This window comes from Trachypithecus francoisi, unplaced genomic scaffold, assembly GCF_009764315.1.
Source record: "Trachypithecus francoisi isolate TF-2019V2 unplaced genomic scaffold, Tfra_2.0 Lachesis_group16, whole genome shotgun sequence".
Classification (NCBI taxonomy): domain Eukaryota; kingdom Metazoa; phylum Chordata; class Mammalia; order Primates; family Cercopithecidae; genus Trachypithecus; species Trachypithecus francoisi.
In genome coordinates, this window is record NW_022681461.1 from 8,422,488 (window position 1) to 8,437,143 (window position 14,656).

The window sequence follows — 14,656 nt, forward strand, 5'->3', positions numbered from 1 at the left end:
TCAGCCTCCTGAGTAGCTAGAACCACAGCCACTACTGCTGGTGAATTTTTTCCTTTAAAAAAATTTTTTTTTATAGAGACAGCGTTTCATGATGTTGCCCAGGCTGGTCTTGAACTCCTGGATTCAAGCAATCCACCCACCTCAGCCTCCCAGAGTGCTGGAATTACAGGCTGAGCCACCATGCCCAGCCTGCAGTGGTGTTTTAAGTGAATATTTAACAATGGGCTCTGGGAGGAGTGGAGGAAGCCCTAGTAGCACTGGCCAATTTCCTTGGTGTAAATCCTCTTCCAGTGTCAGATTTTAAGCTACCAACTGTTTAGTAACAGGCTCACAGGATTTATAATAATTTAACCATGGGGGAAAACAGGTCTCCCTGGGCCAACTCCATCATGTCACTGGTTGTAGGGTGTGGGGAGTGAAATGGTGGTGACAGAAGAAGATAATTGGATGTTCTCAGGGAGCAGTAATGAGAAGGAACAGATAACTAGAAAAGCATTATCCTGAGTGTTGGCTTGTCTCATTAGTAACTTTCAAACTAACAAATAAAATATTTTTAAAAATAGGTAACAGGAAGCAGGAAAAATAGAAATATAAGAAGACACTTTCCTTTAATCCAGTTTTAAAGATACTTAGAAGAATATTATATATCCTTCCTAGGAATAAGTATTAATACTACTAAAATCCTTGAATCACGTGCACTTAATATACATTTCTAAATAAATTTCTAAAGGTAGAACATTGTTTTAACTTGTTATGATTAATTTCATATTTTATGTTACTGGCTTAGTAATCAGTTGAATCCACACAAGAACTTCAGAGAATTGAATTTCTGTTTATTTTGGTGTATTAAAAAATGTGTTTTTTGGTATAAATATGAAGTCCTTAGTGTGCTGGATAAGAAGGAAAATCTATTATTTGATTTTCTAATGATTTGGCCCTGTAAACCGGTTTTATGTGAAACTTAAAAGAAAAGTTAAAATTAAAAATTAAGAAACAAATATTGGGGCAAAAATAAAAAGAAGATATTAATTTTATTACTCACAAACCAACATACTGAGAAGTGACATCAGTGAGAAGAGGAGTTTTCAGTCCTTAACCTTTCACAGACACATCAATTTTGGCAACTGCTATGGACAACAGTACCTTTCTGGAAGCCTGAAAGTCCAGCAAAAAGGCTCCAGCACCCCATAGGATCAAAAAATCTGAGACTAGCAATAAAAAAATGGGTAAGAAAAACAGTTTCACTTTACTTGCGTCAACCTTCCTCCAAAGGCACAGCCCAGTGACAAGAGAGACCCTCTTAGCCTGTGATTTCTCCTGCGGGGAAAGGTGAAAGTCAAAGTGTAGTGTACTAGTACCTGGCTTCCCCAGCCATGTGGGAGGTTCACTTCCTTTTCACTCTACCTGAAACGTTGAAGGGATTGGCACAGCTAACCAGTCTTTGAGTAGTTAGGAGCAGTGAAAAGTGGTGGGAGCTCATAGCAACTGGAACATGGGACTTAGCAAAGGGCCACAGTTTCTACCAACCACATTGCAAATTTCATCAAGAGGCTCACACACAAACCTTATAGAATGTGGACTGTCCCCACAACTAGCTCACATGTGCTCCCAGAACTCTGCACACCTTCCATAGCCAGTGCTCCCCATGCACTCCTGCAGCCAGTGTACAAGTCTCTTCAGATCATGCAAGAACACCTGTAGATAGCCAAGTCAACTCTGCAGAATTAGGAGAAGGCATTTAACCTTGAACACCACAGGCCACTTGATGTGGTTTGACTGTTTCCCCACCGAAATCTCGTCTTCAAGTTAGTTCCCATATCACCATGTATGATGGGAAGGACCAGGTGAAGGTAATTGGATCATTGGGGCAGTTTCTGCCATGCTTTTCTTGTGATAGTGAGTCTCATGAAATCTGATGTTTTTATAAGTGTCTGGCATTTCTCCTGCTGGCATTCAATCCTCTCCTGCTGCCCTGTGAAGAGGTGCCTTCATCATGATTGTGGGTTTCCCAGCAATGCAGAACTGTGTCAATCAAACCTCTTTCCTTTATAAATTACCCAGTCTCAGGTAAGTATTTCTTCATAGCAGTGTGAGAACAGATTAATACAGTAAATTGGTACCAAGAGTGGGTTGCTGCTATAAAGATACCCGAAAATGTGGAAGCAACTTTGGACTGGGTAACAGGCAGAGGGTGGAACAGTTTGGAGGACTCAGAAGAAGAAAGGAAGATGTGGGAAAGTGTAGAACTTTCTAAAGGCTTGTCGAATGGTTTTGACCAAAATGCTGGTAGTGATATGGACAATGAAGTTCAGGTGAGGTGGTCTCAGATGGAGATGAAGAGCTGCTTGAGAACTGGAGCAAGGGAGACTCTTGCTATGCTTTAGCAAAGAGATTGGCAGCATTTTTCCCTTGCCCTGGAGATCTGTGGAAATTTGAACTGAGAGAGATGATTTAGGGTATCTGGCAGAAGAAATTTCTAAGCCACAAAGCATTCAAAAGGAAGCAGAGCATAAAAGTTTGGAAAGTTTGTAGCCTGACAGTGTGATAGAAAAGAAAAACCCATTTTCTGGGGAGAAATTCAAGCCAGCTGCAGAAATTTGCATAAGTAACAAGAAGTCAAATGTTAGTCACCAAGACAATGGGGAAAATGTCTCCAGGGCATGTCAGAGACCTTCATGGCAGCCCCTCCCATCACAGGCTCTGACACCTAGGAGGGAAAAATGCATTCCTGGGCCAGGCCCAGGTACACACTGCTCTATGCAGCCTCAGGACATGGTGTTCTGCATCCCAGCTGCGTCAGCTCCAGCGGTGGCTAAAAGGGGCCAAGGTACAGCTTGAGCCATTGCTTCAGAGGGTGCAAGCCCCAAGCTCTGGAAGCTTCCACTTGGTGTTGAGCCTGTGGGTGCGCAGAAGTCAGGAATTGAGGTTTGGGTACCTCCACCTAGCTTTCAAAGGGTATATGGAAATGCCTGGATGTCAAGGCAAAAGTGTGCTGTAGGGGTGAAACTCTCATGGAGAACCTCTGCTAGGGTAGTGCAGAAGGGAAATGTGGGGGTTGGAGCCCCACACGACATCTCCACTGCCTAGTGGAGCTGTGAGAAGAGGGCCACCCTCCTCCAGACCCCAGAATGGTAGATCCACTGACAGCTTGCACCATGTACCTGGAAAAGCTGCAGGCACTCAACCCCAGCCTGTGAAAGCAGCCAGGAGGGGGTGCTGTACTCTGCAAAGCCACAAGGGTGGAGCTTCCCAAAGCCATGGGAGCTCACCTCTTGCCTCAGCATGATGTGGATGTGAGACATGGAGTCAAAGGCGATCATTTTGTAACTTAAAGATTTAATGACTACCCTATTGGATTTTGGACTTGCGTGGGGCCTTTAGCGCCTTTGTTTTGGCCAATTTCTCTCATTTGGAATAAATGTATTTACACAACGCCTGTACCCCCATTGTATCTAGGAAGTAACTAACTTGCTTTTGACAAGAACTTGTTTCATCTCAGTTGAGACTTTGGATTTAGACCTTTAGGTTAATGCTGGAATGAGCTAAGACTTTGGGGGACAGTTGGAAGGGCATGATTGTGTTTCTTTTCCTTAACTTTTTGTGTTTCTTGAAGTCTTGTATTGTTACTTTCATATTTGAAGAGGTTTTGAAACGTGAGAATATGAGATTTGGGAGGGGCCAGGGCAGAATGATATGGTTTGGCTGTTTCCCCACCCAAATCTCATCTTTATTTGTAGTTCCCATATCCCCACTTGTCATGGGAGGGACTAGGTAGAGGTAATTGGATCGTGGGGGCAGTTTCCCCCATGCTGTTCTCATGACAGTGAGTAAGTCCCAACAGATGTGATGGTTTTATAAGCATATGGCATTTCCCCTGCTGTTACTCATTCTCTCTCCTGCTGCCCTGTTGAGAGGTGTCTTCTGCCATGGTTGTGGGTTTCCTGAGGCCTCCCCAGCAATGCAGAACTGTGAGTCAATTAAACCTCTTTCATTTATAAATTAATCTTGGGCAGTATGAGAACAGACTAATAAACCACTATACTTGAGAAAATAAACAGAGGGACCTCAGCACATGGCCTGGCTTTGTGAGATTGAGAGAGGGTACACAATCCTAACACTCCCCTTATTCTCCCTTCCCCAAGAGAAAGCAAGAGGACTGGAGTTGGAAGATCCATGGAAAAGGTCTGAGAGACTCCCTGAATCCCTAGCTGGGCTGACTGGTGAAGATTTTTCTTTCCCAAAGCCATTCAGTGGAAACTGGGTGAGATGCCTGCCTCTTCAAATATGAAAGTAACAGTATAAGACTTCAAGAAACATAAAAAGTTAAGGAAACACAACACTAAAAAAGAAACACAATAATTTTTCAGTAACTATCCCCAAAGAAATGGAGATCTACAAGTTGCTTGACAAAATTTCAAAGTAATTGTTTTTTAAAAGCTCAGCAGGCTACAAGAGAACACAAATAGAGAACACTACAAAATGAAGAAAACAATACATTAACAAAGCTGAACGTTCTTTTTTTTGAGATAGGGTCTTCCTCTGTTGCCCAGGCTGGAGTGAGTGGCACAATCATGGCTCACTGCAGCTTCGACTTCCTAAGCTCAAGTGATCCTCCCATGTCAACCTCCCTAGTAGCTGGGACTACATGTATGCACCACCATGTTTGGCAAATTTTTGTGTTTTTTGTAGGGATGGTGTTTTGCCATGTTGCCCAGGCTGGTGTCAAACTCCTGGCTCAAGCGATCTGCTTGCCTTGGCCTCCAAAAGTGCTGGAATTACATGCCTGAGCCACCGTGCCAAGCCTAGAAGTTCAAAAAAAGAGAAACAAATCTTTGAAAAGAACCAAATAAAAATTGTAGAGCTAAATAATACAACGAATGAAATGAAGAATACAATAGAGAGCTTCAACAGCAGACTCAATCAAACAGAAGAATCAGTGAACTTGAAGACAGGCCATTTGAAATTATTCAGTCAAAGAAGAAAAAAGAAAATAAATAGTGAAGAAAGCCTACGAAATTTACTGGACACCATCAAGTGAATTAATATATACATTATGGAATTCCCACAAGTAAAAGAGAAAAAGAGAATAAAATGTATTTTAAAAAATGGCTGAAAACTCCCAAATTTTGGGAGAGAAATGAACATCCAGGTTCATGAAGCTCAAAGCTCTTCAAGTAAGATCAACCCAAAGAAGATCATAATGAGTCACATTATAATCAAATTATCAAAAGATAAAGAGATAATTTTGAAAACAGCAAGAAAAAAGTGATTCATGACACTCAAGGGAAACTTCATGAGCCTATCAGCAAAACCTTTGCAGGCCAGGAAAGAATGGGATGCTATATTCAAAGTGTTGAAAGAAAAAACTATCAACTAGGAATATTATATCTGGAAAAGTTGTCTTTCATAAATGAAGGAGAGAGAAAGACTTTCCTAAACAAAAGTTGTGGGAGTTCATCACCATTATATCTGCCTTACAGGAAATACTAAAGGAAATTTTTTAAGTTGAAATGAAAGATGCTAATTAATAACATGAAAACATATGAAAGTATAAAAATCACTGGTAAATGTAAGTATATAGTCAAATCAGAATAATACTATAATGGTGGTGCATAAATCACTTTTGATTATAGCATAAAAGTTAAAAGACAAAAGTAGTAAAAATAATTAAGCTACAATAACATTATAGATATGCAATATGAAGAGGTATTAACTGGAATGTCAATAACGTAAAATGTGAGGATGAAAGGAAGTAAAATATAGAGTTTTTGTATTGAAATTAAGTTGTTTTCAGCTTATAACTGTAAAATGTCTTACGTAAGCCTCATGGTAACCACATAGAAAACATCTCCGGTAGGTATACAAAAGATAAAAGGAAAGAAATTACAGCATACCACTACAAAAAATTATCAAATCACAAAGGAGACATCAAGAAAGGAAGGAACAAAGATACCACAAAACAAACACAAAATAATTAACAAAATGGTGATATTAAGTCCTTATCTATCAATACTTACTTTAAATGTAAATGAATTAAAGTTTATAATTAAAAAATAGTGTTTGAAATAGAGTGATTGAATGGATATAAAAGCAAGATTCAACAATATGCTGTCTCCAAGGAACTCACTCTAGCTTTAATAAAGGACACACAGTAGCTCAAACTGAAATGATGGAAAAAGATATTTCATGCAAATAGCAACCAAAAGAGAGCAGGGGTGGCTATAGTTATAGCAGACAAACTAAACTTTAAGTCAAAAACTGCTGCAAGACATGCAAAAAATGTCACACAATGATAAAGGGATCAATTAATCGGAAGGTATAACAATTGTAAATATGTATGCAACCAACATCAGAATACCTAAATATATAAAGCAAATATTAACAGAACTGAAGGGAGAAATATACAGCAATATGGTCATAGTAGGGGACTTTATTTTCCCCCTTTCAACAATGGATAGGTCATCCAAAAAGGAAACCAGGCCAGGTTCAGTGGCTCATGCCTGCAATCCTAGCACTTTGGGAGGCTGAGGCAGGCAGATGACTTGAAGCCAGGAATTCAAAACCAACCTGGCCAACATGGCAAAACCCCATCTCTACTAAAAATACAAAAAAATTAGCTGGACATGGTGGTGCATGCCTGTAATCCAACTACTCAGGGTGCTGAGGTACGAGAATCGCTTGAACCCAGGAGGCGGAAGTTGCAGTGAGCTGAGATTGTACCATAGCACTCCAGCCTGGGCAAAAGAGTGAGACTTTATATCAAAAAAAAAAAAAAAGGCCAGGCGTGGTGGCTTACACCTGTAAACTGTAATCCCAGCACTTTGGGAAGCTGAGACAGGTGGATAACCTGAAGACAGGAGTTCGAGACCAGCCTGGCCAGCATGATGAAACCCTCTCTCTACTAAAAATACAAAAAATAGCCAGATGCGGTGGTGGGTGCCTCTAATACCAGCTACTCGGGAGGCTGAGGTAGGAGAATCGCTTGAACCCAGGTGGTGGAGGTTGCAGTGAGATCATGCCACTGTACTCCAGCCTGGGTGACAGAGTGAAGCTCCATCTAAAAAAAAAAAAAAAAAAGAAAAGAAAGAGAGAGAGAGAGAGAGGGAGAGATCAATAAAGAAACAGTGGACTTGAATCTTGAATAACACTGTAGACCAAATGGGTCTAACAGATACATACAAAATATTCCATCCAACAGCAGCAAAATACACATTCTTCTCAAGTGCACACAGATTGTTCTCCAATGGACCACAGAACAACAGATTCTTTTTGTTAACAGATTTTAAAAACATTGAAACCTTATCAGGTACATCTTCTTCAGTCACACTGGCATGAAACTAGAAATTAACAGAACGAAAATCAGAAAACTCACAAATATGAAGAAATTAAACAACACACTCCTGAACAACCAATAGATCAAAATGGAAATCAAAAGGCAAATAAAAAATCTCTTGAGACAAATGAAAATAGTGCCACAAATACCAAAATTTATGAGATGCACCAAAAGCAGTTTTAAGAGAGAAGTCAATAGTGACAAATGTCTACATTAAGAAAAAAGAAAATCTCAAATAAACAACATAACTTTGTACCTCAAGGAACTAGAAAAATATGAATAAACTAAGGCTTAAGTTAACAGAGGAAGGAAATAATAAAGGTTAGTATGTAAGGAAATAAACTAAAAACTAGAAAGATAATTAAAAATAAAAACTGAGTTGAATTTTTGAAAAGATAAATGGACAAACCTGTAGCTAGACTATCCAAGAAAAAAAGTAGACACACATAAATAAAATTATAAATGAAAGAGGAGACCAATGCCACAGAAGTATAAAAGATCATAAGAGACTACTATGAACAATTATATGCCAGCAATTTGAATAGTCTAGATGATGTGGATAAGTTTCTGGGAACGTACAACCTATCAAGACAGAGCCATGGAAAAACAAACTCTGAACAGGCCCAAAATGAGTATGGAGATTGAATTAGTAAAAAAACTCTCCACAAAGAACAGCCCAAGACTATATGGCTTCACTGGTGAATTATACCAAACATTTCAATAATTAATGCCAATCCTCTTCAAACTCTTACAAAAAAATTGAAGAGGAGGAAACATTTCAAACTCCTTTTTTTTTTTTTTTTTTTGAGACGGAGTCTTGCTCTGTCGCCCGGGCTGGAGTGCAGTGGCCAGATCTCAGCTCACTGCAAGCTCCGCGTCCCGGGTTTACGCCATTCTCCTGCCTCAGCGTCCCAAGTAGCTGGGACTACAGGCGCCCGCCACCTCGCCCGGCTAGTTTTTTGTATTTTTAGTAGAGACGGGGTTTCACCGTGTTAGCCAGGATGGTCTCGATCTCCTGACCTCGTGATCCGCCCGTCTCGGCCTCCCAAAGTGCTGGGATTACAGGCTTGAGCCACCGTGCCTGGCTCAAACTCCTTTCATGAGGCCAACATTATCCTGGTTACCAAAGTGAGACAAGAGCACTAGAAGAAAAGAAAATTACAGGCCAACATCCCTGAAGAACATAGATGGAAAAATCCACAATAAAATATTAGAAAACTGAATTCAAGAGCACCTTAAAAGGATCATATACCGTGATGAAGTGAAATTTATCTCTGCATGCAATCGTGGTTCAACATGCTCAAATCAAGGAATATCGTACACTACATTGACAAAATGAAGGATAAAAATTATATGATCAACTCAATAGATGTAGAAAGTACATTTGACAAAATTCAACATTTTTTGTGATAAAAAGTAGGAACAGAATAATGTACTTCAACAAAATAAGGACCTTATATGACAAGCTGTAGGCTAACATCATATTCAATTATGAAAGGCTGAAAACAGCTATTTCTCTAAGATCAGAAACAACATAAGGATGCCCACTTTCACCACTTTTATTCAACATAGTGCTGGAAGTCCTAGCCAGAGCAATTAGCAAAAAAAAAAAAAAAAGACATCAAAATCAGAATGAAGTAAAATATTTTCTATTTGCAGATGACAGGATCTTATATAGAGAAAATTTTAAAGACACCCCCAAAAACTATTAGGACTAATGAATAAATTCAGTAAAGTTGCAGGATACAAAATCAACATATAAAAAATCAGTTGCTTTTTATACAGTAACAATGAACTATTCAAACAAGAAGTTTAAAAATAATTCCATTTACCAGAGCTTCAGAAAGAATAAAATACTTAGGAATAAATCTAACCAAAGAGATTGAAGATCTGTACTCTGAAAACCGTAAAGTATTAATAAAAGAAACTGAAAAAGACAGAAATAAAAGGAAAAATATTCTGTGTTCATGGATTGGAAGAATTAATATAGTTAAAATGTGTATACTCAAAGTGATATACAGATTTGATGTAATCGCTATCAATATTTTAATGGCAATTTTCACAGAAAAAGAAAAAATTCTAAAATTCATATGAAACCACAAAAGACCTTGAATAGCCATAGCAATCTTGAACAAAAAGATCAAAGCTGGGGGCATCACATTTCCTGATTTCAAAATATATTATAAATCTACAGTAATCAAAACAGTATGATGCCAGAGTAAAAATAGAATATAGACCAGTGGAACAAAATAGAGAACCACAAAATAAATCTACACATTTATGATTAACTGATTTTCAATAAGAATGCTAAGCACATGCAATGAGAAAAAAGTAGTCTCTTCAATCAGTGGTGTTGGGAAAAGTAGATATCCATGAGCGGAAGAATGAAATTGGACCCTTATCTATGTCATATAAAAAAATCAGGATACGATTAAAGGCTTAAATGTAAAATCTAATAATGTAAAAGTACTAGAAGGAGACTTAGGGAAAAAGCTTGACATTGGTCTGGGATAGGACCCCAAAAACATAGACAACAAAAGCAAAGATAGAATGATAGACAAGAGCGATTGCTGCATTAAATGGTTCTGCACAGCAAAACAAACATACAAACAAAAAAAATCAACAGAATGAAGAGATGACCTATGGAGTGGGAGAAAATATTTGCAAACCGTACATCTCATAAGGGGTAGTATCCAAATATATAAGGAACTCAAACAATTCAATAGCAAAAAGACAAAATAGGATGGGTAGTGTGGCTCACACCTAAAATCCCAGGGCTTTTGGAGGCTTAGGCAGGAGGATTGCTTGAGGCTAGGAGTTCAAGACCAGCCTGGACAACATGATGAGACCTCGTCTCTACAAAAAAATAAAAATAAAATAACCAGGTGTGGTAGTGTGTGCCGATAGTCCTAGTTACTCTGCAGGCTAAGGTAGGAGAATCACTTGAGCTCAGGAGTTTGTAACTGCAATGAGCTATGATTGCACCACTGCGCTCCAGCCTGGGCAACAGACTGAAACCTCATCCTTAAAATAATAAATTTAAAAATGGCAAAGGACCAGAATAGACATTTTTCCAAAGAAGACATACAAATGGCCAACAGGTATTTGCAAAGGTGCCCAACATCACCAATCACCAAATAAATGCAAAGCAAAACCACAGAGATATTGTCTCATACTTGTTAAATGGTTATGATAAAAAAGACAAAAGATATGCAGTGTTGGTGGGGATATAGAGAAAAGGAAACCCTTGTACACTATTGGTGAGAATGTAGATTAGTCCAGCCATTACGGAAAACAGTATGGCACTTCCTAAAATAATTAAAAATGGAACTACCATATGACCCAGGAATACCACTTCTGGGTATATATTCAAAGGAAATGAGATCAGTATCTCAAAGAAATATCTGAGATATCTGTCCTTTCTATGTTCATTGCAGCAGTATTCTATTGTACAATAGCATTCTATTGTACAATATTCTATTGTAAATTCAGCCTTGGAAAAGGATATTCTACCATTTGTGACAACATAGATGAACCTGGAGGACAAGATGCTAAGTGGAATAAGCCAGGCACAGAAGGACAAAGACTACATGATCTGTTACATGTGGAATTTTAAAAAGCTGAATTCATAAAAGCAGACAGTAGAATGATGGTTGCCAGAAACTGGAGGTGGGCATGGGGAGATACTGATCAAAAGATACAAAGTTTTGGTTATGTAGCATGAATAAGTTCTAGAAATATAATGTACAGCATTTTGACTATAGTTAATAATACTGTATTGTGTATTTGAAATTTGCTTAGACAGTAGATCTTACTATACATATAGCCAACAAACATATGAAAAGGTGCTCGACATCACTAATCATCAGGGAAATGCATATTTAAAGCGCAGTGAAATACCACCTTACTCCTGTGACAATGCCATAATTAAAGTCAGGCAGGGCGTGGTGGCTCGTGCCTGTAATTCTAGCACTTTGGGAAGCCAAGGCGGGTGGATCACTTGAGATCAGGAGTTCGAGACCAGCCTAGCCAACATGGCAAAACCGTATCTCTACTAAAAATACAAAAACTAGCTGGGCCTGGTGGCACGCAGCTATAACCCCAGTCACTTGGGAAGCTGAGGCAAGAGAATTGCCTGAACCCAGGTGGAGGCTGCAGTGAGCTGAGATCGCACCACTGTACTCCAGCCTGGGTAACAGAGTGAGACTGTCAAAACAAACAAAAACAAAAAACAACAACTACAGAAAACACAACTAACCCCCCCCGCCCCCGCAACAACCGTAATTATAGTCAAAAAACAATAAATGTTGGCATAGATGTGGTGAAAAGGGAACACTTACACTGCTGGTGGTAGTGTAAATTAGTACAACCACTATGGAAAACAGTATGGAGATTCCTTAAAGAACTAAAACTAGATCTACCATTCATCCGGCAATCTCATTACTGGGTATCTACCCAAAGGAAAAGAAGTCATTACATGAAAAAGACACATGTATATGCATGGTTATAGCAGCACAATTTGCATTTGCAAAGATATGGAACCAACCTTAGGGCCCATCAGCCAACCAACAGATAAAGAAAATGTGGTATATATACATCATACAATACTACTCAGACATGAAAAGGAACGAAATTGTGTCTTTTGCAGTGACTTGGATGGAGCTAGAGGCCATTAGTCTACGTGAAGTAACTCAGGAATGAAAAACCAAATACCATATGTTCTTACTTATAAGTGGGAGCTAAGCTATGAGGATGCAAAGACATACAGAGTGATATAATGGACTTTGGGGACTTGGGAGAGGGAGTTCGGAAGGGTGGGGAGAGATAAAAGGCTATATATGGGGTACAGTGTACCCTGTTTGGGTGATGGGCACACTGAAATCTCAGAATTCACTAAAGAACTAATTCGTGTTACCAAACACCACCTCTACTCGCAAAACTATTAAACACGATAATAATAATTTTTTAAAAAGTAGATCTTATGTTTTCTCACCACATTCAAACAATGGTAACCTGTGAGATGATGGATATGTTAATTAGCTTGATTGTGGTAATCACTTCACAAGGTATTCATACATCAAAACAGGACACTGTAGCTGGGCACCATGGTACACGCCTGTAATCCCAGGACTTTGGGAGGCTGAGGCAGGCGGATCACTTGAGCTCAGGAGTTTGAGATCAGCCTGGGCAGATGGCAATACCCTGTCTCTACAAAAACTAAAAAAAATTAGCCAGACATGGTGGTGCACACCTGTAATCACAACTATTTGAGGGGCCGAGGCTAGAGGATCGCTTGAGCTAGGGAGGTCCAGGCTATAGTGAGCTGTAATTGCGCCACTGAACTCTAGCCTGGGCAACCATGTCTCAAAACGAGCAAACAAACAAAAAGCCTGACACTGTACACCTGAAATAGATACACGTTTAATCAGTTATGTCTCAGTAAAGCTGGAAAAAAAATAGTCTTTGATAGTAAAAGTCTGTCCATTGTGGCATCTAATTAGTTTGACCCAGTAAAATAGAAGGATAGAACAAACGAAGATGGTGGAGTGGGTTTAACACGGAATGAATGATCCAAGGCACAGATTTCCAAGGCGGGAGGTGTGGTCCCCAGAGCAGCAGCATCACCTGGGAAATTGTTAGCCATGCAGAATCTCAGGACCACCCAGATCTGCTGATCAGAAACTCCGGGGTGGGGCCTGGCAGCATGTGTCTTTAACAAGCCCTCTTGGTGAGTCTAAGAATCAGTCTCCTGGGATTTCTTTTCCTATGAGCTGCAACTTTCATTCTGCCCTACTCTATATTGGCCTAAGGCCCAGACCTTGTGTTTTGAAAGGGAGCTGCTGCTTCTATCTATTCTATGTTTTATAAATTTTTTATTATGAAATAAATTTTAGATGCAAAAGATGGTATTTAATGTACATGTAAAATCAAAAGAAGAATAAAGTCAACACTTAACGCTCCTAACACTCAGTTTAAGAGCTAAAATGTTACCAGTACCTTAGAACATTCTGTTGCATTTTGAAGCAACTGTTTTTTGAGGTAGAGGGCATTGGGTGGTGAGATTATTTTCATAAAATCTCTCTCTTTTTTTTATTACTTCAGAGTACACAGTATTAGTTAGATTTAAACCGTCTCCAGGTTGAAACATGGCTTTAATTTAATGCATAACTTCCAGTTTTGTTTTCATTTATAGTGTACTCATCCTCATTAATGTTCTATGTAAGTCAGTCCTTCTTAAAAAATGGTTTGTTTCTGTAAACTTCAGAGTCCCCATTATTGGTTACTTTCAAGGTCGAAGCATTTTAGTTTTAATTATTCACAGCTTCTGATTTTTGTTACAATTCATAATGTCCTTGTTAAAAATCTATTGTTTAGTCTTTACTTCTTTTTTGGTAAAAATGTCTAGTGTTCAGGCAAAGACTGATTAAACTAGCTATACAGGCATTAAAAGTTAATGCCTTTGTTTCATTTCTACCCACATATCGGTAGTTACCATAGTTACTGAGAAGGGTTCAGGTAGTGCAAACTTGCAGATGTGCTAATATGTTTTCCTGGCTCAGTCTCTCAGTTGCTAGAAAATTATGGTAGCTAGTTTCTACAGCAAGCATTTTTTTCTATCCTAGGTTAATTTGGGGACCTTGTAATCTCTTATTTCACACCCTTAATTCAACTAACTGACTTGCACAAAAGGACTGTGATGTATGCAGTGGGGTAGACCATGGTAATGAGCCCAGAGAATAATTTACAAGAATGACAATCCTTTTTTCCTGTCTATATATTTATTTATATTTCATCAATAATCATCTCATTTCAAAGGTGAGATAGAACTACATTCTTCAAGTCCTGATCTCACTGGGGATCTCTGAAGTACTTTGGTTGCAAGCAACAGAAACCAACTAGAGAAACAAGTACTTTGTGGAACTTGGGAGTAGGATGCAGCTGGAACCAAGGACTTGAATGCTTCAGAACTTTGTCTTCTCTTGGTTGTTTCCCATGATTTTTTTTTTTTTAAATTTACATAGCATGAAACTTACCATTTTAACCATTGTCAGTGTACAGTTTGGTGGCATTGGATGCATTCACATTGTCCTGCAACCATCATCACTATCCATCTCCAGTTACTTTGTCATCTTCCAAAACTAAATCTCTTTATCCATTAAACAGCAACTCCTCATTCCTCCCTTCCCCCAGCTCATGGTAACCACCATTTTACTTTCTGTCGGTATGAATTTGACTACCCCAGGTATCTCATATATGTGGAATTGTTTATCATTTTGTGCTGGCTCATTTCACTTGGCATAATGTCTTCAAGATTCATTCATG

General features: G+C 38.9%; 1 protein-coding gene across 2 annotated transcripts in view; it reads left to right on the top strand.

The window, feature by feature from the left end:
* Positions 1-14,656, top strand: part of SHC3 (SHC adaptor protein 3) — a 298,918-nt gene that overhangs the window by 28,314 nt on the left and 255,948 nt on the right. The window lies entirely within an intron of this gene.